Source organism: Sceloporus occidentalis, unplaced genomic scaffold, assembly GCF_023333645.1.
Source record: "Sceloporus occidentalis isolate IW3139 unplaced genomic scaffold, rSceOcc1.0.p SCAF_2, whole genome shotgun sequence".
In the NCBI taxonomy this organism is placed as follows: Eukaryota; Metazoa; Chordata; class Lepidosauria; order Squamata; family Phrynosomatidae; genus Sceloporus; species Sceloporus occidentalis.
In genome coordinates, this window is record NW_028316982.1 from 8,242,734 (window position 1) to 8,267,825 (window position 25,092).

Below are 25,092 nucleotides of genomic sequence, written 5' to 3' on the forward strand. Positions count from 1 at the left end.
CTGCCAACTGGTGAATTCTCTGCAGAACTAGCACCATCATTCCAAATATAAACAGAACAAACCGGTGACACACTGGGCACAAGCTAGACTCAGCCATCATGCAATGGCGAAGGGTTTCCTAGATGAGTACTCTCAAAAAGAACAACGGCAATGCATACTACGCTTGGTAGTGGGCTATTGATAATTAGTAACAGGTCTGGAAACCATGCCCTATGAGAAGCAACTTAGGGAGCTGGGTATGTTTAGCCTGAAGAAGAGACAGTTAAGAGGTGATATGATAGTCCTGTTTAAATATTTGAAGGGGTGTCATACTGAGGATGAAACAAGCTTGTTTTCTACTGCTCTAGAAAATAGGACACAGAACAATGGGGTACAAACTACAGGAAAAGAAAATCCAGCTGAATATTAGGAGTAACTTCTTGACAGTAAGAACTGTTTGACAGTGGAACACGCTCAGAGAGTGGTGGAGTCTCCTTCTTTGGAGGTCTTCAAACAGAGGCTGGATGGCCATCTGTTGGGGGTGCTTTGATTGTGAGTTCCTGCATGGCAGGGGGGTTGGACTGGATGGCCCTTGTGATCTCTTCCAACTCTATGATTCTATGATTCTAAGAGCAGAAGACTACAGAAATAGATATGTTTGCACTGAGAAGCCCAGATCTTTTGCAAAACCCTGGTCCCAGCAAGAACAGGGCACACTGTGTCACTTTAAACTAGGAATTTTAAATTGGTATATTTTTATATTTGGGTGGCTCAAATGTGTTCTATGTTCATTTGTGTTAACTTATGCATTAGAATCTCACTGCAAGAAAGTTTTGAATAGTTTTCAAGGACTATTTGCAGATCAAGTGTGGTCAACCTGGATTATTTCTGCACTGCAGATACAACCCCGTACACTCAAAGAAAGGGTTTTTCTTGAGTCAAAAAAATGCCCATTTAATGCCCCTTAAAACCACCTGGAACAGCACTGGGATTCAAGACACACATTCTGGCTGCACCTAAACCTCCAGATATTATCAGAAATCAGCCAAAAAACACCCAGTAAACCCAGAAATAGAGTTGTTGGGTTTTTTGTTCCCTGGGGGTGCATTTTTTAAAACTGGATTTAAAGGTGAAAACAGCCTGAATCATATTATTGCACTAAGGTACAGCCATTGAATCAGTCAGGATGATTAAACATTGGTGAGTTAGAAGGTGATTTGAATCTGTAACACCAGAAAAGCAATTTGCATTATTATCTGAATCCATTTGATTTCAATCAAGGCAACTCTGTTCCAAAAGAGCTGTAGGGGAAACCTGTAGTCTGCTGGCCAACTGTGTTTTGGTCCAGTGGCCACCCACATCGCTTGGCCAGGGCAGGAGAAGTTCTGTGCAAATGCAAATTATGTTGGGACAAGGACAAAAAAAGAGAAAGGAGGCTGGAGCTGGAATTGGCAGCATGGACTGAGAACAAGAGCAAAGGCACCGGGGCAAGTGAGAGAATGTTCCTAAAAGAATAAAAACCAGCCTGTGGCCAACACAGCCTAACGGCGGGTCAAATCTCAGCTCGGCACGACATGCTGCCACTTTCTTGGCTAAGTGTTTGTTGGGATGAAAATGTGCAATGCCTTGGTCATGCCCTCCAACATTGTACAAATGCAAACCAGCAGACATGTGACCAAGCAACATCAGAGTGTGGTTAAGATGTTTATTAATGAGGAAGAACAGACAAACTAGGAATGCACTGCCTTGGAGAGCATTGTCTTCTCCTTCTGTGGAATTTTTAAACAGAGGCTGGATGGCAATCTGTCACAGGGAGTGGATGGTGTCTTCCTGCACGGCAGAATGGGGTTAAACTGGATGGACCTTGGGAGTCTCTTCCAACTCTATGATTCTGTTATTCTAAAAGAGGCTGCAACAGTTTGTTTCAGCCTGAACCTACTGGGGAGGGCAAGATTCTGCCCCCTATTCTTCTTCACTTTGCTGAGTTAATGCAAACTAATTTTTAGGGAAGGTCAAGATTCTGCCCCCTTTTCTTCTCCCCACTGCTGAGTTTGAGTGCAAACTATTTTTTTTTTTTTGCACTTGGTATTCATTTGCAGCAACTGAAGTAAGCTGAGGAGAAAGAGGGAAAGTGGGAGGAAGAGAAAGAAACTGGGACATTTTAAAGGCAGCTATAAAAATGGGGTGGCAGAGAATTGGAAATGTCCTTGCCAAATCCAGGATGGTTGGAGGGTATGCTTGGTATACTAGTTTGGTCTCTTGTCCCCTTTGGGCCCAAGATGCAGCTTGCTAAGGTGGAGGGCCCAATGCCTATCTCATGCCAAGCCTGCTTTAGGTATCTCCCCATGGTGGTATAGGTTACACTCTCTCCAGCAAGCCCTATATGGCTTAGTTCCAGGCTATTTGAAAGGCCATTATCTCCCCATTTGTGCCTGCCCAGGTCCAGAGAGCATCTGGAGAGGTTCTTTTCTCATTCCCACCACCTCCAAAGGCATAATATGAGACAGAGCCATTTTAGTGGCTGCTCCTTGGCTAGGAAGTCTAGAATTGCCTCCTCTTCATTAAGACCTCAAAGGTCTTTGAAAACTGAATGTTTTTAATGAAAGCTGCTGCACTGTTTTAATTGCACTGTTCTCTAAACTGCTTTCCATATTTCAGCTCAATGTTTCAAGTACAGATTGAGTTTCCCTTATCAGGAATTCCAAAATAATCCAAAACCTGAAAGTTTTTTCACAGGTGGTTGACATAGTGATACCTTTGCTACAAATCCCACGGTTCTGTAGGAGGAAACCGTGGCAGTTAAAGCGATGCCAAACTACATGATTTCTACAGTGTAGATGCACCCCAAGTCAAAAGAGCCCATGACATTCACAGGGTGACCAGGCATCCTCCTTTTCCAGGATATGTCCTCCATTTCAATCTTCTATCCAGAAGGAATTCCAAAATGTCCTCCATTTGGAGCATGACAATGAAGCATGAATTTGACATTTCTGAGTGTTTCAAGTTTTTATTTTGTAATGCCCTACATTTTTCTTGAATATCCTACATTTAGTGGTGCCTTGTCCTCCTTTGCGGTGAGGACACCTGGTCATGCTGGTCATTCATAACAAGCCATCCTAAACTCTGTCAGGCAAGAGTCACACAGAGGCAGAGGCCAAAATCTCTCTCCTCTTCTAGTTTCTGAAAAGTTAGTTGCTGCTATGAGTTTTCTCTTTTTCTTTAAAAGATTAAAACCACACACAACCACCAGCACAAACCTAACTTGTTAAATACACATGCCAGTGAAAGAGAGCCCTATGGGACGGCTGGAGTTATTTTGGGGAAAACTATTTTTAAAATCACATGCCGAGCGAATGTGATGCTGTGCTCCCTTTTGAAGATTCTTGTGATGTAATAAAAGGAACACATCCAACCCGCATCAATTCCCTCCTCCTCCTCCTCCCTTCTCATTCAACTCTCTGCTTCCCCTGCTACACTCCATGAGGAACACTCAGCAATTCTTGCACAGATCTTTCCCCAAAATAGCAAATGCTCCTCGAGGTCTACATTTTTTAAAATACAGTAGTCTTTATTTGGCCTCATTATAGAGAATGCTGGATGGAAAGCAAGCCACAGTTTTACAATGCAAAATTAACTCAATCCAAAGCAACACACATGGCTGGAATCCTGTTGGCTGGTCTCCACGAAAATAGACCTATTCACTCAACTGTTGAATGGTGAGTCAACACATTGCCTAATAACAACAACAACAACAACATTCAGTCTTCAGAAATGCTCTCAACTGACTCAAAGGGCTGGTTGAGTCTAGTGATGCAATTCAGACCATGAAATCCTACAGAGGGTAGGTTTGGGGATGCCATGCTACTACTTTGACCTTACTTTCTCATTTCTTTCCCTCAGCCCCACCACCAAAACACAACCATCATCTACCCATCAGGACTCAGGTTCAAGATGCATTAACTTGGATCTAAAGGAAGAGCACTCTTTTCTGGACAGAACTACAGGACATTTTTTTCAGCATAATTTGCCAACTTTGTCTAATCAGAATGTCTTTGTAGCCTCATGGTCTCTCTCCACTTCTGAACCATTTAAAGTTCTTGCACTTTTCAGACTGTCACCTGGCTGAGCTGAGAGTCTTCTTCACATAATCACAGGGATGGAAGAGACCCCAAGGGCCATCTAATCCAGCCTCCTGCCATGCAGGAATACAGAGATAAAACACTCTGGAAAGGTGGCCATTGAAAGTCTGCTTAAAGATCTCCAAAAATGGAGAGTCCACCATCTTCTGAGGCAGACCAGTCTCCTCTATTGCCAGAAGGTTTTCGGGCACAGTACAAGTTGTTGATTATTACTTTTAAGGCCCTACATAGCTTGGGCCCAACTTATTTAAAGGATCGCCTACTTCCATACAATCCTGTTGTCATCTTTTCTCCCCTGGCAATGTAATTGGCAGATTCCATCTATCCAGCCATTTGTATGGGGTTGTTTTGTAGGGTTTTAATTGTTTTTCATTGTTAATTGTTGTATTTTTACGATATGATGTATGTTTTACTTGCTGTTGTACACCGCTGTGATCCCTGGAATAGCGGTATAGAAATAAATTAAATTATTATTATTAATTATTAATCCGCCCTGTGCTCTCAGGTCCTCTGGGGGGAACTTAACTGCAACCTATAAAGACCAAATTGACTGCGACCTCCCAGAGGGCTTTTTCTGCAACCGCACCCAAACTATGGAACGGCCTGCTTGACGAGATCCATCAAAACACCAATCTAGATAGTTTCAAGAAGACTGTTAAGACTGATCTTTTCCGGCAGGCCTTCCCAGAATAAATTACTCAGCCATATAGCGACCCCCCCCACACACATATATCTGGTGACTCTGCCCACTGTTATTGTTTTAATTGTTCATGTAATTTTAACCTTAAACTGTTTAATTCTTTTTTAAGGGGAGTATATTTTGTATACAGTATATGGTGTATTATTTTAATATTGTTGTTAAGCTGCTTTAATTGTTTTTTACAAAAAGCGGGGTAGAAATAAAAGTTTAATTTATTTATTTTTATTATATTATTATTAGAAAGTTCTACATAAGGGTTTGTTGCAATCACTTTTCTTGTCATTTGAATCCATTAGTTTGTATTCTAGAGTCCTGGGCTGCTGCCACACTGCAAAAATAAAGTAGTTTGACACCGCTTTAACTACAAAGGCTGAATGTTATGGAATCACGGGATTTATATTCTAAGGATGCAAAAAGAAGAATTCATCACCTATCATTAAATGGCCAAAAGATATCCTTCCTATGTAAGATATTTAGCCTTTCCTGTAAGAGAACTCTAGTGCCACAAGAAACTACAAATCCCAGGATTCCATGGCATGGAACCATGACATATAAAGTGGTGTCAAATAACAATATTTTGCAGCCCAAGAGACCTTTTTTTTGCCTTTGTTTATGCAGAAAAGGAGTTGGGATGTTGGGTTTTGTTTTCCCCAAAATAATTTCTTGTGTTCAGTAAGGTTTTTCGGGGGACATTCTGCAGATCTAGGAAAGTCAGAAGAGAATATAGACGAGGGCTTTTGCATATTTTTCAGATGGCAAAGGGGTAGATTTGTACTAGCAGGTTGGATGGATCAGTACAAAATCTCTGCCCCTCATTCCTCGTTCTAAGATACATCTGGGAAGCCAACCAGCATGACCTGAAAGCAACAACTGCACTCTTTCAGGGGCACACTGCTATGGCATATGGAGGCTCTTCTGACACAGTCTTCCCCATCAGCCTCAAAAGGTTGAAGATCTTTAGTATACCGAAGATCTCCAGTAGTATATCATTTTATAGTAGATGCAAGAGCAGAACCAGCAAAGGGTAAGTTTATGGAATAAACTTTTGGGCTTTGTACCCACAAAGCTAAGAGGAAGTGAGACCAAAAATAATCCATTTCTAAAACAGCTCCTTCCAACTTTGAAAGTTTAAAGCAGAAATAGATGCCAACGTCACATTATAGGACTTCTCCTGTTCCACTAAAATCACAAGGGAAAATATCAAGATCGCCACTACCACCTAGCCAGCTTCTGGGGGAATAACAGCTTTAAAAATACACACCTAGAAGTAAAGACAACCAACAACCTCAAAGTTACTGGACAACCCCTTCATATTTTTTTAAATCCCCAAGCAAAAAATTATCTCACATTGCCTGAAGCCCAGCAAAAATGAACCAGAATATAGCAGTTTGTCTTTATTTGCCCACCCCACACTTTTAGAAGGGACAAAAATTAGCTGAAAATAAAGCTAGCACAACATGAAAAGTGCTTTGCAATCCTTCTGGGTAAACTAGAATGTGTCAGTGTGATGTGCTAGGGGAGGCGGGGAAGGGAGAGAATTAACCATGCAATTGCCCACAACTGTTGTAGCTACAAAGCAAACAGAGCAGCCATTTGCCAAACTCTTTGACTTTCGCCCCAGTAAAATAATCCGCTTGGAGATCTACACCGCTTTGATCTGGAGGAAAAGTGGTATATAAATAAAAGCTTATATTATTATTATTATTATTATTATTACTACTACTATTTCCTAATGATCCACACATGGCAGCTGTTCCAAGCCATAATAGCTATGGACATATGGCATAATCACCCACCCACCCCAACAATGTGCATTTGCCATCCCATGCCATCAAGTGAGCTTCAACTTACAGAATCCAAGGGTTGGAAGAGACCCTCAAGGGCCATCCAATCCAACCCATTCTGCCATGCAGGAAGATACCATCCAAGCCCTCCCTGTGACAGATGGCTATCCAGCCCCTGCTTAAAAGCCTCCAAAGAAGGAGACTTCAAGGCAACAGTGTCTTCCACTGGGAAACAGCTCTTACTGTCAAGAAGTTCTTTCTCATGTTGAGGTGGAATTTCTTTTCATGTAGTTTGAATCCATTGCTCCTTGTCCTGTTCTCTGCACTAGCAGAAAACAAGCTGGCTCCATCCTCAACATAATAAATAATAAAAAACAACATTTAAAATCATACAATAATATACATAATCCCCCCCTTAAAAAAGAATTAAACACATTAAGATTAAAATTACATAATTAATATTTAAAATCTAATAATCACAGGCCAGGTTATAACAAGACCAAGAATATCCATGGTGTATGGGAGTAATTACTATATGGCCAAGGACTCTATGTCCCCACTTAACCTTCTCTTCTCCAGGCTAAACATCCCCAGCTCCCTCATAGAGCCTGGTGGTTTCCAGCCTTTTCACCATTTTGGTGACCCTCCTCTGGACACCCTCCAGCTTCTCAGCATCCTTCTTGAATTATAGTGCCCAGAATAGTACACAGGATTCCAGGTGAGGCCTGACCAAAGTGGAATAGAGGGGTATTATGTTAAGGAAAAAGCAACATGGGATATACAGTGTAAGAAATAAAACATGTATGTGAGAGTCAGGATGACTCAGCAAAAGCAATTAGAAGCCACACAGGTGTAAATGGTAATGTAATTAGCAAGTCCTAAATGCCAAGGACAGAAATGCAAAGTGGATAATTGAACACACCTGAGAATTGTTAAGTGGACAAGGCTGAGATGATGAAATCATTAATTGAGGGATGAACCAAGAGAACCAATGAAGATGGTTGTACACGCCCACTGGGTGGATACTGACAAGAGTGGGTGGTGTTTTCCAAGGGCTATAATAATGGCTATGAATCCCAATGTATTTTGTGGGTAGTAGTAGTGAGGAATATTAGAGTTGTGTTGGATAGTTTTGGAGCTGTATATAGTAGAATAAAGTAGATCTTTTATATAAGACTACTGAGTTGTCTGGTGTCTTGAATGAAGATACAAGAGCCAGCTGGATCCTGAAGAAGTGTGAAGACTTCTGTGGAAGCAAGAGTGAGAAGGCTTGGAGAGTTTGTCAGGGTCTTCAGCCTATTCTCTGTAACTCTGCTGCTTTAGAGCAAAGCTTTAACCACTGGCCAAAACTGGTCAGCGCCGGTGCGTAACAAGGTGGTGAGTTCGAGCCAGAAGTGAAGAGCTACAACTCCCATCATCCCTGACTTATTATTACTTCCCTCAATCTCAGACTATACTCCTATTGATGCAGCCTAGAATCTTATTGGCTTTTTAGCTGCTGAATCACATCTCTGACTCATCTTCAGTTTCCCTTTAATATGGCTCATACAGTTTCCATCTGAATGAGAGAACTCAAAAATCCCCAATCTCCAGCAGCCCTGCTCAGGTCTTGCAAACTCAGGGCAACCATAGATTCCTTGGTAGAATCCATTCACTTACATGGTGATCTTCCTTTTTTCCTACTGCCTTTCAGTTTTTCCAGCATTATTTCCAGTGAGTCCTGTTTCCTCATGATATATCCAAAGTATAATAACAAACACTGAGACGTTTTGAGTTCTAGAGAAAATTTTGCTTTCATTTGCCTTCTTGGCAGCCCATGTATTTCTCCAATGCCATATAATGAATGAGTTGATTTTGGAGGATATGTGTATATCCAAGAGAGCCAGGCTGGTGCAGTGGTTTGAGCATTAGACTATGACTCTGGAGACCAGGGTTTAAATTCCAGCCCAGCCATGGAAACCCACTGGGTAACCTTGGCCATGACATATTCTCTCAACCTCAGAGGAAGGCAAAAGGAAATTTCCCTCTGAAAAATCTTGCCAAGAAAATCTTCCAATAGCATCACTTTATGGTCACTTTAACTCACAAATGACTTGAAGGCACACAACAACAAGAACACCGACAAGCGTATACCCAAAGCCAAAGCAGGATTTTTTTTCTTGTTGGAAGAATATAGTTCTAGGTTACAGTCTGGACTCAGCTTTAGCAAAATCTGGTTTCAGTCCTTCTTTTGGACAAAACCCAGGGACAGGGACAGAAACAGCATGCAGTATGGGAAACAGCCACTAGAGGGGAGCCTTCCTCATCAACTCTACTTCAAGAAAGCAATGCAATATGGATAACGCTTTCTTGTTGCTTATAGGATATGGATGTGTGCAGTGGCTACCCCTTTGTGGTTTTTGCATTACTGGTGCATTAGAAAAAAAATCCTTGGGATTTGTAGACAAACATGTTCTTTTAAATTAAATCTCTGTAGTCTGGAATTTAACCAATGCTTATACCGTTGTAACAACACTTATATTCCAGGGACAGAAAAAGAAGAACTCATTACCTATCATTCAGTGGTCAAAAGATATCTTTCATTTGCCTGAACATCTCTTTTATAGACATCAACTCAATGAAAATGTATTTCTGGAAATAAATCAGTATTGTTGTTGTTACGCACTTCCAAATCGACTCTGACGTATGAAGTCTCCGCCATAGGGCTTGCTTGGCAAGGCTGATTCAGACAGGGTTTGCCATTGTGGATGCTGCTGTGTGCCTTCAAGTATCATGGTGTTTTCTCAGCCAGATGTCTTTAGAAGGGGTCTGAGCCTGAGAGAGTGGGATTTGACCAAGGTCCCCCAGTGGGCTTCTGTGACCAAATGGGAATTCATACCCTGGTCTCCAGAGTTGTAGCACAATGCTTAAACCACTACATCACACTGGCTTGGACTTTCTTGATAAACATTTGTTTGACAGAGGTTTGCCATTGCCTTCTACTTAGGCTGCCAAGAGAGTGTGACTTAACCAAGGACGTCCAGTGGATTGATTTCCCAGAGTACTAGTCTAGCACTCAAACCACTACTGCACTCTAGCTCTCGACATATCTGACCATATCCATATATACTTATTTATATGCCTAGCCCATGCCATATCCTATGGATCACTCTCTTTTTTCTTTTCTCCTTTATTTTCCCATTGTAACCATGTTTTGTTTTGTTTTTACAAAATACAAGACTTTCAGCTGTTCTCCTTTTGTAAGTTGCCTCCTCCTTTCCACCCTGCAGGTGCTTTATTTAAAAACAAGCTGCCAAAGCAAAACGCTTTGGCATTTCCTAAACACACCTGCAGGTAAAGTGCACAATTGGCAGAAATACTTATTATTATTTATAATAACAGCCCCTGAAAACCACTAGGCACTGCAGGGGGCAGGGGAAAAAAGAGAAATAGAACATACCTCACCTTCAGACTTCCTAAAATCAAAGACTAGGTTCACCAGGGAGGAAAAGGAAGGAGGTATAGTATTTTCTACTTGAAGAGCATGCATAAGCTTCTAATTCTAATTATGTCACAAATCAAACTGTCTCAGATCTGGAGCATAGGAAGCTGGAGTATGACCACCAACAAATCTGAGAGGGTCAAAGGTTTGGAAGCCAAGACCCATGAGAGATGGCTGGGGGACGTGTGTATGTTTAGCTTGGAGAAGAGAAGACAGAGAGGTGACATTACATTACATTAGTTATGTATTCCAGCACTGAGCAAGGAGTTACACTAGATGGCCCTTGTGGTGCCTTCCAACTCTTAAGATTCTAGCATTCTTGCCTCACCAGTTGACAAGACTCCTAGACTAGTGCAATCTTACACTAGGTAAAGCAGTCTCAAACTGGATTATTTCTGCAGTGTGTTTTGGACCTGGGTCCCCCAATCCCAACCCCCAGCTGTGTCCACAGCGGCAATACTGCATACTCCAGTTTCCAAGTTGCCAGACCTGCCACTTTGGGCATTCACAGCCAACCCTTGGCTGACCCTGGGTGATCTTGGACTCAAAAGACACCCAACCTGGAGTCCAGCACCAGGCCAGGAGTTTTCCTCTGCCAAAGTTGCCAGCCAAATGGGAAATCTGAGATGACAGGGCTTGTGACCAATGTGGCAGGAAGAAAGAATCCAAGAGGCAAAGAAGAGACTTGGATCGGCAGCTCTCAGGCTCCACAGTCCCAATTGATGCATCTGCAAGACAGCAGGAGTGTAGGCCAAGAGGTAACCAAGGAATCCCCGACTTTGGTGATTGTAAGCCACAAATGGAGTATCTGCTGGAAGGGAAGGGAAACAGGGAAGCCTCCACTTGAATGAAGGCTCCCAACAGGGAAGCTGACAAGAGGGAACCTCTGATTTATGCATGTATTTTGTATTCGGTCTTTCTCGCAAAATGAAACCCAAGGTGACTTACAAACAAATTTAGAAAGAATTCATAGAAATCACCGTGTTAGTCTGGAAAATCTGTATGCAAAGGGATCTTGTAGCACCTTTGAGACAAATTGAAAGAGAGAAGTTGGTAGAAAGCTCATGATACCAACTTCTCTCTTTCAGTTAGCACTTTCAAGGGTGCTACTAGATCCCTTTGCATACAAATTTAGAAAGAGCACAGCTAAAACGTATTAATTGTTCTTGCATGACTTCAGATTCCGCAGAATGATGCCATGATACTTAAAGTGGGGTCAAACATTAATTCTGCAGTGTGGCAGCAGCCTTTGATTCCTGTCTTGTAAGTTAACCTGCACACACGTTTGTTGTTGTTGTGTGCCTTCAGGTCAACTCCAATGTATGGAGACCCTCCTTAAGATTTTCTTGGTGAGATTTGTCCTGAGTTGGCTTACCTTTGCCTTCCTCTGAGGCTGAGAGAGTGTCTGACTTGCCCAAGGTCACCCAGTGGGTAATGGAGATTGGATTGGATGGCCTTTGAGGGTCTCTTCCAAACCTGATCCTAGGAATTAGTCCCAAACCTAAGACAATATCTTGATGGCATGGTGGGATGCACACACAAATGGAAGAATGTCCCACTGATGTGGAAAAATAAAATCCCCTTTCCCACACCTCTGGGACTCCAGAGGCAGCAGACCCTTCCTCCAAAGGGTCTCGTGGAGGGACAGGCCCCCTGCCACTTAGCTTTGCCCACCAAGGAGGAGGCATAAGGAGGCCTCCTTAAACCTGTTAGAGCAGACCCACCATGACCAAGGCAGAGAAGAGGATTAAGGCAGAGGCAGAGAGGGTCAGGAATGGTGCCGGACCGCAGGGCTTTGTACTCAGATTGAGGCCATAAACCTTTAAACCGGAACGGAGTGGGGTGAGGAGATGGGAAAGGGATCTGTTGCCCCAAAGGGTGGCCCTTGGGGTGCCAGATGCCGAATGGTGCTTGGAAAACAGAGCCAGACAGTTTCTCCTCCTCCTCTTATTTTCAGCATAAAAGACTCTTTATTGCAATGCCTGGTATGCTTTCTCTCTGGCCTAGAAGCTTGCATTCTGTGCATTTCACTTAGCCGAATAAAGGTACCACTGTTTTGTGAATTTTGGATGTTATTCTGGCCCAGAGTTGTGAGCAAGAACGCCAGACTGCATCTCATACATGTGTGCACACATAAATGCGTTTTAGGGGCATTTTGGACCCAGGTCTCTGCAGTCTTGAGCTGCTAAGCCCATTTAGACAGAGTGACCAAAATGCCTATTCCAGGACACATCCTAGACTTCAGCCTTCTGTCCAGGAGGAATTTCAAAATGTCCTCTATTTAAGCACAACTAAGAAGCATGAATTTATATTTTTATGAGTGTTTTTAGCTTTTATTTGGTAATAACCAACAATTTTCTCAAATGTCCTACATTTTGCAATGCCTTGTCCTCCTTTGCGGTTAAGGCATTGGGTCACCCTACATTTAGATAACCTCAGGGAGCCATTGGCCCTCTATCTAAAGTAGCTGCTGTGTGCATAAAATTAGGGGAGGAGGGAAGACTTATGACTCTCAAAGGATTCATAAATAATTTGCTTAATTAAAATTAAAGCACTCTCCTGACACTTCTTTTCTCCCACTCCTTCCACTCTGCAAATCCAGAAATGTAAATTATGCTACTTCTGGCAACACATCCCAAAACTGAGAGTAGCCACATTAGCCCACTGGGACCAGCCAAGCTCAGCTCCAGGAGCCCAAAACCAAACTGATGTAAGTCTCAGCCCCTCAAATCTCCTTTCCTCCAACAAGGAGCCCTCCTTCTCCAAAAGGCCAAAACACTGGCTGCACTGCAGCAATAATGCAATTTGCCACCACTTTAACTGCCATGGCTCCATCCTATGGGATCCTGGGATTTGTAGTTTCTTGTGACACCAGAGCTCTTTGAGAGAGAAGGCTGAAAATCTCACCAAACAACAAATTCCAGAATTCCATATCATTGAGCCATGGTAGTTAAAGCGTTGTTCAACTGCATTAATTCTGCAGTGAATATGCAGCAGCAGTCTAGTAGAAGCACCCAGGCCACATCTGATACTGTGGAAACTGCTTCATTATTCCTCTTAATTCTTAATTACAAAGGAGTTTGATATTAACTGGCTGCTGCCTGAGAGTGTTGTTGGACATTTATTTATTTATTTATTTCTGGTATTTATACCCTGCCCTTCGGCCCTAAAGGCTATCAGAGCGGCTTACAATTATTATTTTTAATTAGACGGTTCCCTGCCCTCAGGCTTACAATCTCCTCATTGTTATGTTTTAAATGCTTAAGAATATTTTAAGTTAGTGCAGTTTCTGACAAGATCATTTGTTTAACAGCTTCTAATTTTTCTTTTTAGATGTTGTGGTTTGAATTTTGGAATAAAACTCTGGGATATCAAGGTTCAAATCCCCACCACAGAACCCCTCTGGGTAACCTTGGGCATGTCGCACTCTCTCAGCCTCAGAGGAAGACAAGAGCAAACCTCCTTTGAAGAAATCTTGACTTGCAAATGGCGGTGTAGTGGTTTGAGTGCTGAACTAAAACAGTGAGAGACGAGGATTCGAATTCCTGCTCAGCTATGAAAATCCAATGCAGGTCACACACTCTCAGCCCCAGAAGAAGGCCATTACAAACCTTCTCTGAATAAATCTTGCCAAGACAGTGTTTCCATATGTCTGAGAGCCTGCATGTCATAGTTGTTAAGAGTGATGGACCAGGACTTCTGGAAACAGGGGCTCAATTCCTTGCTCAGCCATGGAAACTGACTAGATAACCTTAGTTAAGTCACACATTCTCAGCCTTAGAGGATGGCAATGGCAGGTTTCCCCTGAAGAAATATGGCCAAGAAAACATAACAATAACATAACATAACAATAACAACACACTGGGATTCCTATCAGGGTAGTGGTTTGACTCTAGAGATCAGGGTTCAGTTCCCCACTCGAGTATAAAAACCCACTGGGTGACCTTGGGCAAGTCACACTCTCTCAGTCTCAGAGGATGGCAATGGCAACCCCCCTCTGAAGAAATATGTCAAGAAAACCCTGCAATAGGCTTGCCTTAGGGTTGCCATAAGTCAAAAATGACTTGGAGGCATACAACAACAGAGCAGAAGGTTCCCCATGACACAATCCATGCAAGACTGCTTATTTTAGCACAAGAAACTTAAGCAGGTGCCCTCCTATGTCTGAACCCATCATGGGGAACCCGAGAGAGTTTGTTAATTGCCCAAATGCCATCCACTCTGCTCAGACTTAGGAGGAAGATCCTAAAATGTTTTCTTCTTCCCCACTTGGAAAAAAAAGCTTCCATCCCTGTTTGAACAATGCAGTTCCCCTTTCTTCCCCTCTTTCCCTAAAAAACTAGGATTACAAAGGGGACATCTGTTCCTTTTTGGACTTGCTGGCTGCCTCAGCTGGCAATAAAACTCTGCCCAGGAGAGGGATGTGTGAAGTGGAGTGGAGTGGCTGTTAATCACCAGTTGCTGAGTGATAAAAGTGGCCTTCAATTGTGAAGAGGCTGGGAAACCCAAGTGGGAACCATCAACACCCCCTTTTTTCCCCCTGTTTGTTCAAAGAGAAAGTCCAGCTGGCCAGAGGGGGACAACCATATGAGACATCAGATCCAGAGGTTGCTACCAAGATAAAGAGCCCCACAGGGACCAAACAGTGCTTGAGCTATTCAATAATGCTCTGTCTGTGGGATCCGACACTGGAGGAAGAATGGTATGCACCATTTGAAATAGTGTATCACTTTCTCTATGTCTGTGGGGCATTTTTTTTTGAGGTAATGCAGGACATCTACATTCAGACAGTGGTTCCCAAACTTTGTTTCTCCAGTATGTAGAGGGATCTTGTAGCACCTTTGAGACTAACTGAAAGAAAGAACTTAGCAACATGAGCTTTCAGTGGCTGCCAACCAGTGTTGGCAATGTACAGCTACATGGGGAAATGTTCTGGCTATCTAAGACAGCTTCATGGGATCCTAATTGTTAAGATAAGCTGCTTCTCTTGGAGACAAGCACAGTTTTCTTGAGGAGGTTTGCTTACTTCAAATGGAGAAGCCAAACTTTATTGCCTCTGTTTTATTAACTTTGTTTCCAGTCAATTCATGGGCACTGGGGAGAGGATTACTTTTTTTGTATACATACAAATCCTAAAACATCTCAAAACGTAGAGGCTATGGCCATCACCAGCCCTCATTCTCCTTCCCTCTCAATTATTTTGCCTTCTTTACTGATCAAGGAAGCAGGTGAGATCAGAAAGCTAGCATAATTGAATTGGCATCTTTTGGCTGGCCCAACCAAACTATCGCCACAATCTATGATTTATTTTTGTTTTGCAGGCAGCACAGCAGCTCTCCCTGCAATTTTGTCTGTTTCTCTGTGTGAGTAAGAAGGCAGGTGGGAGCAGAGCAAGATGCCTTCTTCCCACCGTAGGCTAGGAGGAAATATTTTTGAAATGTTTTCACTTGCAGATATTTTTTATGAATTTATTTTTTAAGTCAAGTTATGAGCAGCACTTGTTGGAACCAGGTAAATATAGCAGCTCCGTCTGTGCAGAGACAGGAAGGGGTGCCCACCCCCATCACACTCCTCAAATTGGCAAAGCTCTGGAAGCTCTTCTCCTTTTTTTGGCCAAGAATGTTATGAAAACAAGTATTAAACAGGAACTGGAACATCCTGCCTTCAGACAGCCCCTACATACACACACCACATGCAACAACCAGAAAAAAGAAAATTATGCACTTCATTTCTTTTAAGTGTCAGGTCATTTTCCATCAAGGACTCCCTCTCCCTACCAAAATGCTCTAAAGGTAACAGATCCTGTCTGACCTTCAAGGCTAAGCAGGGTCAACCTGGTTAATATTTGAATGAGATGCCATCATCAAATACCAGGTGCTGTAGGCTAGATTTCAGAGGAAGGAACTGGCAAAACCACCACTGAGGATTATTTGCCTAAAAAAACCCCTGTGAAATTTATGGAGTCACCATAAGTCAACAAGCAACCTGAAGGCTCATAGACACACAATCTGGCACAGGGCCTAGGTACCATAAAGGTACCAGATCCCATCTGATCTTGGAAGCTATGTTAGCCCTGGTTAGTCATGGACATCATGGACTTGGAACAACTAAGGAAGATTAAGGGAAAAAGTGCAAAGGCAGGTTTATTGCTGAACAAAAAGAAAACAAAGGCCTGGTACATACCTCCCTTTGCGGCGCCTTCGTCATGTGTGAGAGTTGTCTGGGGGGCAGCGCTTCCAGATGCCCCACAACCCTCGCACGTGATGAGGGCATAACAATGGCGGTGCCCTGTTTACATGGGCGCCACCATTGTTATGCAAGTGCCGCACGGCATCTGCATGGCGCGTGCAGCACTTGCGTAATGCGTGTGCCAGTGGCGCACTCGTTAAGAACCCACTTCTTGCAGGTTCATTTTCCGCTGGCGAGAAGCCTCACCGTTTGGCGGCTGAGGCTTCCCTCTGGCGGAAAAACAGGCACCGGTAGGCCGCGCTTTTTGGGTGGTCTGTATTCCGCCAAAAATAATGACCATGGAGAATCTACATAAATTTAACCTAAACAATGAGGAAATAGAAATAGTGAAAGAGCTCCTGTACTTTGGATCAAACTTAGATCAGAATGAGGGATACAGTCAAGAAAACAGAAGAAAACTAAAAATCAGGAGGGCAGCTTTGAAAGAACTACACAAAATCCTAAACAGTAAAGATATACAACTGAGCACAAAAGTTAGACTCACACAATCCATTGTATTACCCATCACCATGTACGGATGTGAGGGCTGGACAGTAAAGAAAGTGGATAAGAAGAAAATAAACTCATTTGAGATGTGGTGCAAGAGAAGAGTGCTGAGAATACTGTGGGTGGCCAAAAAGACAAACGAACGGGTCCTTGAACAGATTAAACATTAAATTTCCTTGAAAGCCAAGATGACTAAATTGAAGCTGTTGTACTTCAACAACATCATGGGAAGATGATAATGATGGAAAAAGTAGAAGGAAGCAGAAAGAGATAATGATCACATACTAGATGGAGGGACTCTATTAAGGAAGTCACATGTATGAATTTACAGGACCTGAGCAGAGCAGTGGAAGACAGGTAGTCTTGGAGATGTCAGATCCACAGGATCACCATGAGTCGGGATTCACTCAACCGTAGTTAACAAACAATGAAAGAAAACAGGAAGGCCACAACACATGTGGATGAACACTGTCAAGGAAGATACTGCTGCCCCGAGTCTGCAAGACCTGAACAGGGCAGATTATGACCAGGACTCTCAGTCTCTCATTCAGAGGCTTGTTGACTTGATGACACAAAAAATAACAACAGCAAACATAAAACAAGACCGAACTCTTCCTAGAAGCCAAAATTACTGTCATAAGCTGAATGAATCATGAAGAAACATGGTTTTTTGGAAAAGATGATCATGCTGGGAAAATAGCAAGGCCACATTTCAGACCATCCAGGAAGCCACAAAGACTGCTGCTCTAACTTTGCAAGACCTGAGCAGGGCTGTGACGCATGCCATCGCTTGGAGAGCTTTCATTCGTAGGGGCACCATAACATGAAGCTGCAGAATATACCAGCAAGAAACACACAGCAACAACAAAAACTACTGCAACAACAGTAAAAGGGTATTGTCATATTAGGGGCTTTGGAATTGGTCTCATGGCTACAGCCTTTGTATTACAAAATGGCTGTTTCTTTCTTCAGCCACTGAAAATCTGGGTAACTAAGATGAAGAAGGTGTCAAGGATGACAGGAAGGATACAGCCTCCTGCGCAAGTATACCAGAGAATTCACTTAATCCAGATCATGGCTTCATCAGCTGTTTCCTAAGCCAAGGGTGGGAACTGCCAAACAACACTGACTATCAAAATCCACCGCCTAAAATTGGTGTGGGGTCCCTGTAGCTCCCTCCAACTATTCCTCACCATTGGATATGCCACTAGAGCTGCTGGGTGCTGCAGTCCTACAGTATCTGGTGAGCCACACAATTCCTATCCTCCTGCAATAGGACAACACCAATAGTTCTGTGCAGCCACAAAAGGATAGGCATCCAAAACATATCTACTAACATGAAAGCAATTATAGTTGGCCCTTGGTATCTGCTGAGGATACCAATCTATGGATGGCCAACACACAATTATACGAGGGTCATTCAATAAATACTTAGCCTACAAAAGAAAAATGAAAATTTTGGAAAATGCTCCAACTTTTTCAACCCGTCCGAAAAATACGTTTTCCCGAGGTCTGCAAAATAGGCCTCCGTGGCAGCGATGACCTCCTCATTCGACCCAAATCTTTTCCCGGCGAGTGACTTTTTCAGGTTTGGAAACAAGAAGTCACAGGGGGCCAAATCTGGGGAATACAGTGGATGGGGCAGCAATTCGTAGCCCAATTTGACCAATTTGGCCATGGCAACCGCGGAGGTGTGAGCTGGCGCGTTGTTGTGGTGGAACAGCACTTTTTTCTTCACCAAATGGGGCCGTTTTTTCTTCAATTCGGTGTCGAATTGACCCAATAAGTCGGCATAGTAGAGCCCCGTGACTGTTTTACTCTTCTCGAGGTAATCGATGAGGATCACACCTTGTGAATGCCAGAAAACGGTGGCCATCACCTTTCCAGCGATAGAACAGTCTTCGCCTTCTTCGGAGCACGTTCACCGGGTAAAGTCCACTGTTTCGACTGTTCCTTGGTCTCTGGTGTGTACCAGTGGATCCATGTTTTGTCGACGGTCACGAAACGACGCAAGAACGCTGCCTGACTGCACTTAAACAACATCAAACATGTCGCCGATGTGGTCTCACGGTTGCGCTTGCTGTCCAGTGTGAGCAAATGCGGCAACCATTGCTCTGACAGCTTTCTCATGCCCAGTTCTTCGTGTAAAATATGATACACTGTTCCTTCTGTGATGCTTACAGTCTCAGCTATCAATTGGCGGGCTGCCAACACGAGATCGTGGATTTTTTTTTTACATTTTCTTCCGTAGTAGCCGTTTTCGGGGCACCTGGGCGTGGCTCATCAAAAACCAATGTGCGGCCATGATCAAACTCGTTGAACCAATTCTTGATGGTCGCCATCAAAGGAGAAGAGTCACCGTACACAGCATCTAAGCGCTCTTTGATTTCGCTGCGCGTTTTTTCTTCCAAAAAAAAGAATCGAATCACCGAATGATACTGCTCTTTTTCCATTTTTGTAAAACCAACCAACACGCTCGCTTCCAAAGGCTATCAAAAAAAAACATATGAAGGGAATTGACTAAAACTTTGACAGTAGGCTTCTAAAAGAATGTACTGCACAATGGTAAAACTCTTTTGTAACAGCAGCGCCATCGGGCGGTGAGGCTAAGTACTTGTTGAATGACCCTCGTATACATTATATGCCATTATATATATTGACATAGTAAAAGGGTGTCCTTTATTTTAAAAAAGCAAAATTAAGATTTGCTTTTTGGGTGTTGTTGTTTTTTTAAGGGGGAATATTTTCAAGCCATGGTGGTGGAATCCATGAATGCAGAATGTGTGGATACTGTTCAGCAATGAAATTTTGAAGAAATTAATAATAGTTAAAAATCAGAGTCACTCACAAGGCTTGATGCAATAAGGACATAAGCATAACCATATCTATGAAGTCTTCTATCCCTAGTATATTTATCTTATTTATTATAGAATATAGATTACAGAATATAAAATCTCATCAAATATAGTTAGAGTACAGAATGCAATACAGTATATACAAGCTGAGAGCCAGCATCAAAGCTGCAATACTGAAAATCTCTGCCTGCCAAATAATGCATTAATTCTGAGAAAAACCCTCGTGTTCCATGGCAATGTGGCATAACTGAACCAAGGCAAAAAACACGCAACCAAGCACACAACCCAACATGTGATGTTTACCCATGCGTAATGCACAATGGCACTCTTTCAGTAACTCTGCCTCTACAACACTGAAGTGAAATGTCTAATTTATTCATAATTATCAAATCACAGACAGATGAAAGTTTAGGCAGAGGTTCTTAATCTGTGGCCCACGCTGTTGTTTTTAGCACCTCCAAGTCAAGTCCAAGCAATGGGTGACCCTCTCCTAGGGTTCCCAAGGGGTTCATTGATTAATTTCAGAGGGACTGGGAACCTAAGACAAAAACTGAGGGTTTGCCCCCTTTCAAGAATTGCCTTTGTCCCCAGAATTCAGTAAACAAGTTTTATGTGTTGCAAACCGTAAAGCTTTATTTCAGAAATACATAGGTGTTAGCAGGAAGACATCTGCAGACAGAAGTGCCATCATCCACCAACACTGGCATAAAATTAACTATGGTCCACCCCAAATTTTCACAGACTTCATCTTAATTCATTTACTGATTAAAAATACCAACCCTTTTTGCCATGCCTCCCTCATTCACCCAACCCCACTACCAGCTGTTCTCATCTCTACTTTCTGTTTTCTACTAACAGATCTTGAGAATTTTCCTCCACACATCTGCACATTCCTCCATCACAAGAATCCCTTTGATTCAGCAGCAATTATGTCTATTAGTAATATACTTCCCATCATTGTCATTATTTCCCAATAAACCTATAACATCTGTACAACTCTCTTATACAGTCAACCCTCCATTTTCATGGGGGATCGGTTCCAGACCATCCGCAAAAACAGAAACTCACAGATATTCAAGACCCATAGGCTTCATAGAATCATAGAATCATAGAGCTGGAAGAGACCACTAAGGCCATCCAGTCCAACCCCCTGCCATGCAGTAAATCCAGATCAAAGCATCCCTGACAGACGGCCATCCAGCCTCCGTTTAAAGACCTCCAAGGAAGGAGACTCTATCACCCTCCGAGGGAGTGCATTCCACTGTCGAACAGCCCTTACTGTCAGGAAGTTCCTCCTAATGTTGAGGTGGAATCTCTTTTCCTGCAGCTTGCATCCATTCCTCCGGGTCCTAGTCTCTGGAGCAGCAGAAAACAAGCTTGCTCCCTCCTCAATATGACATCCCTTCAAATATTTAAACAGAGCTATCATATCACCTCTTAACCTTCTTTTCTCCAGGCTAAACATCCCCAGCTCCCTAAGGCGTTCCTCATAGGGCATGGTTTCCAGACCCTTCACCATTTTAGTCGCCCTCCTTTGGACGCGCTCCAGTTTCTCAATGTCCTTTTTGAATTGTGGCGCCCAGAACTGGACACAATATTCCAGGTGGGGCCTGACCAGAGCAGAATATAGTGGCACTATTACTTCCCTTGATCTAGACACTATACTTCTATTGATGCAGCCTAAAATCGCATTGGCCTTGTTAACTGCCGCATCGCACTGTTGACTCATGTTCAACTTGTGGTCTACTTGGACACCTAGATCCCTTTCACATGTTGTCTCCTTAAGCCAGGTGTCCCCCATCCTATATCTGTGCATTTCATTTTTTCGCCCTAAGTGCAGTACCTTACATTTCTCTGTGTTGAATTTCATTTTGTTAGCTGTGGCCCAGCTTTCTAGTCTATTCAGGTCATTTTGAATTTTGATCCTGTCCTCTGGAGTATTAGCTATTCCTCCTAATTTGGTGTCATCTGCAAATTTGATAAGTATTCCCCCAATTTTGTCCTCCAAGTCAATGATAAAGATGTTGAACAGTACTGGGCCCAGGACAGAGCCCTGTGGGACCCCACTGGTCACTTCTCTCCAGGAGGAAAAGGTGCCAATGTTGAGCACCCTTTGTGTTCATCCGGTCAACCAATTACAAATCCACGTAACAGTTGCCTTGTCTAGCCCACATTTTACAAGCTTGTTTGCAAGAATGTCATGGGGAACTTTGTCAAAGGCCTTACTTGAATGGGGGGGGGGGGTTTGCGAGCGGCTGCAGGCATGCACTTTGGTGCGTGCCCCATTTTAACCCTCTCTGTTTGCTCCTCGTGAGTAAGCAAGGGTCGTGGATCTGAAGTCCAAGAAAACAGAGGAGCAACTGTATATCTAAAACATTAAACATGCTAGATATTCAGGGTCACCAGACGTCCTCACTGCAAAGGAGGAATAGGCACCACAAAATGGAGGACATAAAAGAAAAATGCAGGGCATGACCAAATAAAAACTAAAATCACTCATATAAATAGAAATCCATGCTTCTTAATGATCAAAATGGATGACATTTTGGAATTCTTCCTGGACAGAAGTTCGAAATGTAGGACATGTTCTGGAAAAGCAGGGCATCTGGTCACCCTATATATATTACAACAGCCACAGCAACCAGCTTATGACAGAATGTGCCAGATTCTGTCACACACACACACCTTTCCTGTCCTTTTTGTTTCCTTGAAAAATATGTGCAACTTTCCCAGGTGCACAGCTTTCATCAGATTCTGAGAGGTCCGTGACCAAGAAAGGTTACAGAACTGCTCTCCTGTTTCTCCTCTTTCAAGCCTCCACTGGTCTCTAAAAGAAACACTCAGCAGAATAACAATTCTACGCGCTGCTGGCCAAGCTACTGGTAACTGATTGCTATCTACCCAGCAGTTTAAAAGCTATGGCTGGCAATGTTTAACTGGATTTGGGTCTAGAGTTCTCCCTCTGTTTATGGCTAGAGCCATAAAGTCAGAGATGAAGGTCCAAGTTGCAACTCAGAATAACCGATGTCCTCCGGCCCTAAAGCCACATTCTTTTCCTTGCAAGGTATGTTTGTTTCCTCCTCCCTGGCAAGCTCTTGAGGCCAGGAAAAATATATATGAAGGTCTCCCAGATGTTTCCTGGAAGATTTCCAATTTGATTAAAAAGAGGAGTTTTCTAATCAGTTCCTGGTGAGTAGAAGCTAAAAGAAAGCACAGCTACTTTCCAGACAAGCCAGGAGGGACCCAGTTAAAAATATTGCCCCAAATCCTTTGGGGACACCAGACCAGCGTGAAAGGCTATCGTGCAACTAGTTGCACTTTCCCACACAGTTCTGGTCCCTGGCACAGCCAATAATTCCACAAATCGTTAGGTCTGGAATAATTATGGCTGAGATCCTCTATAAAATGTATGTTATGTAACTTTATGTATACAGTCAGCCTTATACACTGACTTTTTATACATGGATTCAAGCATACGCAATTTGAAAACGTTCAAAAAAAGTATAAATTTCAAATATTAAATCTTGATTTTCCTTTTTTTATGAGGGACACCATTTTGCTGTGTCATTATATCTAATGGGACTAGGGTTGCCATATCCCGCCTGGGGCAGGACATTCACGCTTTTTGACCGGTCAGGGAGGTGCCGTCCCGGTTTGCTAATTGACTCGGGTTTGCCCCGGGTCGGGTGGCAGCTGCTGCTGCAGCTGCAGCTGCTGTGGCTGCTCTTGTGAGCAGTCGCTGCGTGCAATGGCACCAGCCTCTGGCGGCCCTTTCTAGCGGCCGCATGCAAGAGCAGCTGCAGCAGCAGCCGCCACTAGTGGCCGCCCCAGTGGCCCTTTCTAGTGGTCGCTAGCACAAGGGCCGCTGCAGCAGCTGCCACTAGCGGCCGCCCCAGTGGCCCTTTCGGCCGGCCAGCCGGGGAGCCAGCCACCTCCTCTGGCTCCTCCTCCTCCCTCTCCTTGGTGGGCTGCGGCAGCGGCCGCACCGTCCAAGGCAGTGGTGCGGGCCGAGGCTGGCTGTGGCTGATGCACGCAATGCTTCTGTGCGGGCATGCACGCAGAGCTAAATACCAGCAGCTCCAGCCGGCCAGCAACCCACCTCCTCCTTCTCCTTGGTGGGCCACGGAGGCAGCAGCTCGCGCACATGTGTGTGTGTGCACGCCTAATTAGCACCAAATCCTCCCCTTCAGGCTGGCTGGCCAATAGGAGAATAACAGGGGCGGGGCTGTTTCCAGCTCAGTCTCCTATTGGCCATCCGCAGGGAGGTTCAGAAGAGGAGGAGGTGGAGGAGCACTGAGCCTCTGGCTCTCGGCCAGGGGGAGGGGAAAGGGGCATTTCCTGGCGCGATTTGGTGCCCAAAATGTGGAGGAGGAGGTGGGTGGCCAAAACGAGGAGGAGGAGGAGTTGTTCATGTGTCCTCCATTTTAAAAATATGTCCTACACTTGGGACTAAATTTTGTCCTACATCTTTTTACATTTGTCCCGGTTTGGAGGTTGACAGTTATGGCAACCCTAAATGGGATCTAAGCATACACAGATTTTGTTATACACGGGGGATCTTGGAACCAAACCCCAGCGCATAACAAGGGTCCAGTTGACTTAGCTATGTAGCAAAGGCACTAAAAAAACCTGTTCAGGAACTGTGAAGATGTGTAACAAGACACTGGCATGAGTATGTCCATGTGCATCAAACTCTACCAATCCATATTGGCACAGCGATCCCAATGTCATTGGGACTTCAGCATTGGTCCCAATGTACATTGGTCTAATAAATTTACTGGGAGAAAAGGTTGCAGCCCTTGAACAAGGCAACAATAAAAATATGGGACTTACAAACAGCAGTGCTCAAACAAACAAAACCATTTAAAAGGAAGAGTGGAAAGAGAAAATAGCTGAATTGAATTATGTTCCAAAATTGTAATCCATTAGGAGAGGTATGGGGCAACCAGCATGGTGTAGTGGTTTGAGCACTGGACTGTGACTCTTGAGACCTGGGTTCAAATCCCCACTCGACCATGGAAACCCACTGGGTGACTTTGTGCAGACTCTCAGTCTCAGAGGACAACAATGGCAACTCCCCCGTGAAGAAACTTGCCAAGAAAACCACATGATAGAGTAACCTTAGGGTCACCCAGGGTGACCACATACTCTTCTTTTCCAGGGCAAGTCCTACATTGCAACCTTCTCTCCAGGATGAATTCCAAAATGTCTCATTTTGAGCAAGGTAAGAAGCATTAATTTACATCTATATGACCGTTTTTAGCTTTTATTTTGTAGGATCCTATATTTTTCTTGAATGCCCTACATTTTATAGTCCCTTGTCCCCCTTTGTGGTTATGAGGACATCTGGTCACCTGAGGTCACCATAAATCAGAATCAACCTGAAGGCATGCAACACCAACCACACACACACACACAC

At 43.5% G+C, this 25,092-nt stretch overlaps 1 protein-coding gene across 1 annotated transcript in view; it reads right to left on the minus strand.

The window, feature by feature from the left end:
- LOC149317936 (nucleotidyltransferase MB21D2) overlaps positions 1 to 25,092 on the minus strand; it is a 77,074-nt gene that overhangs the window by 7,170 nt on the left and 44,812 nt on the right. The gene's annotated exons all lie outside the window — the stretch shown is intronic.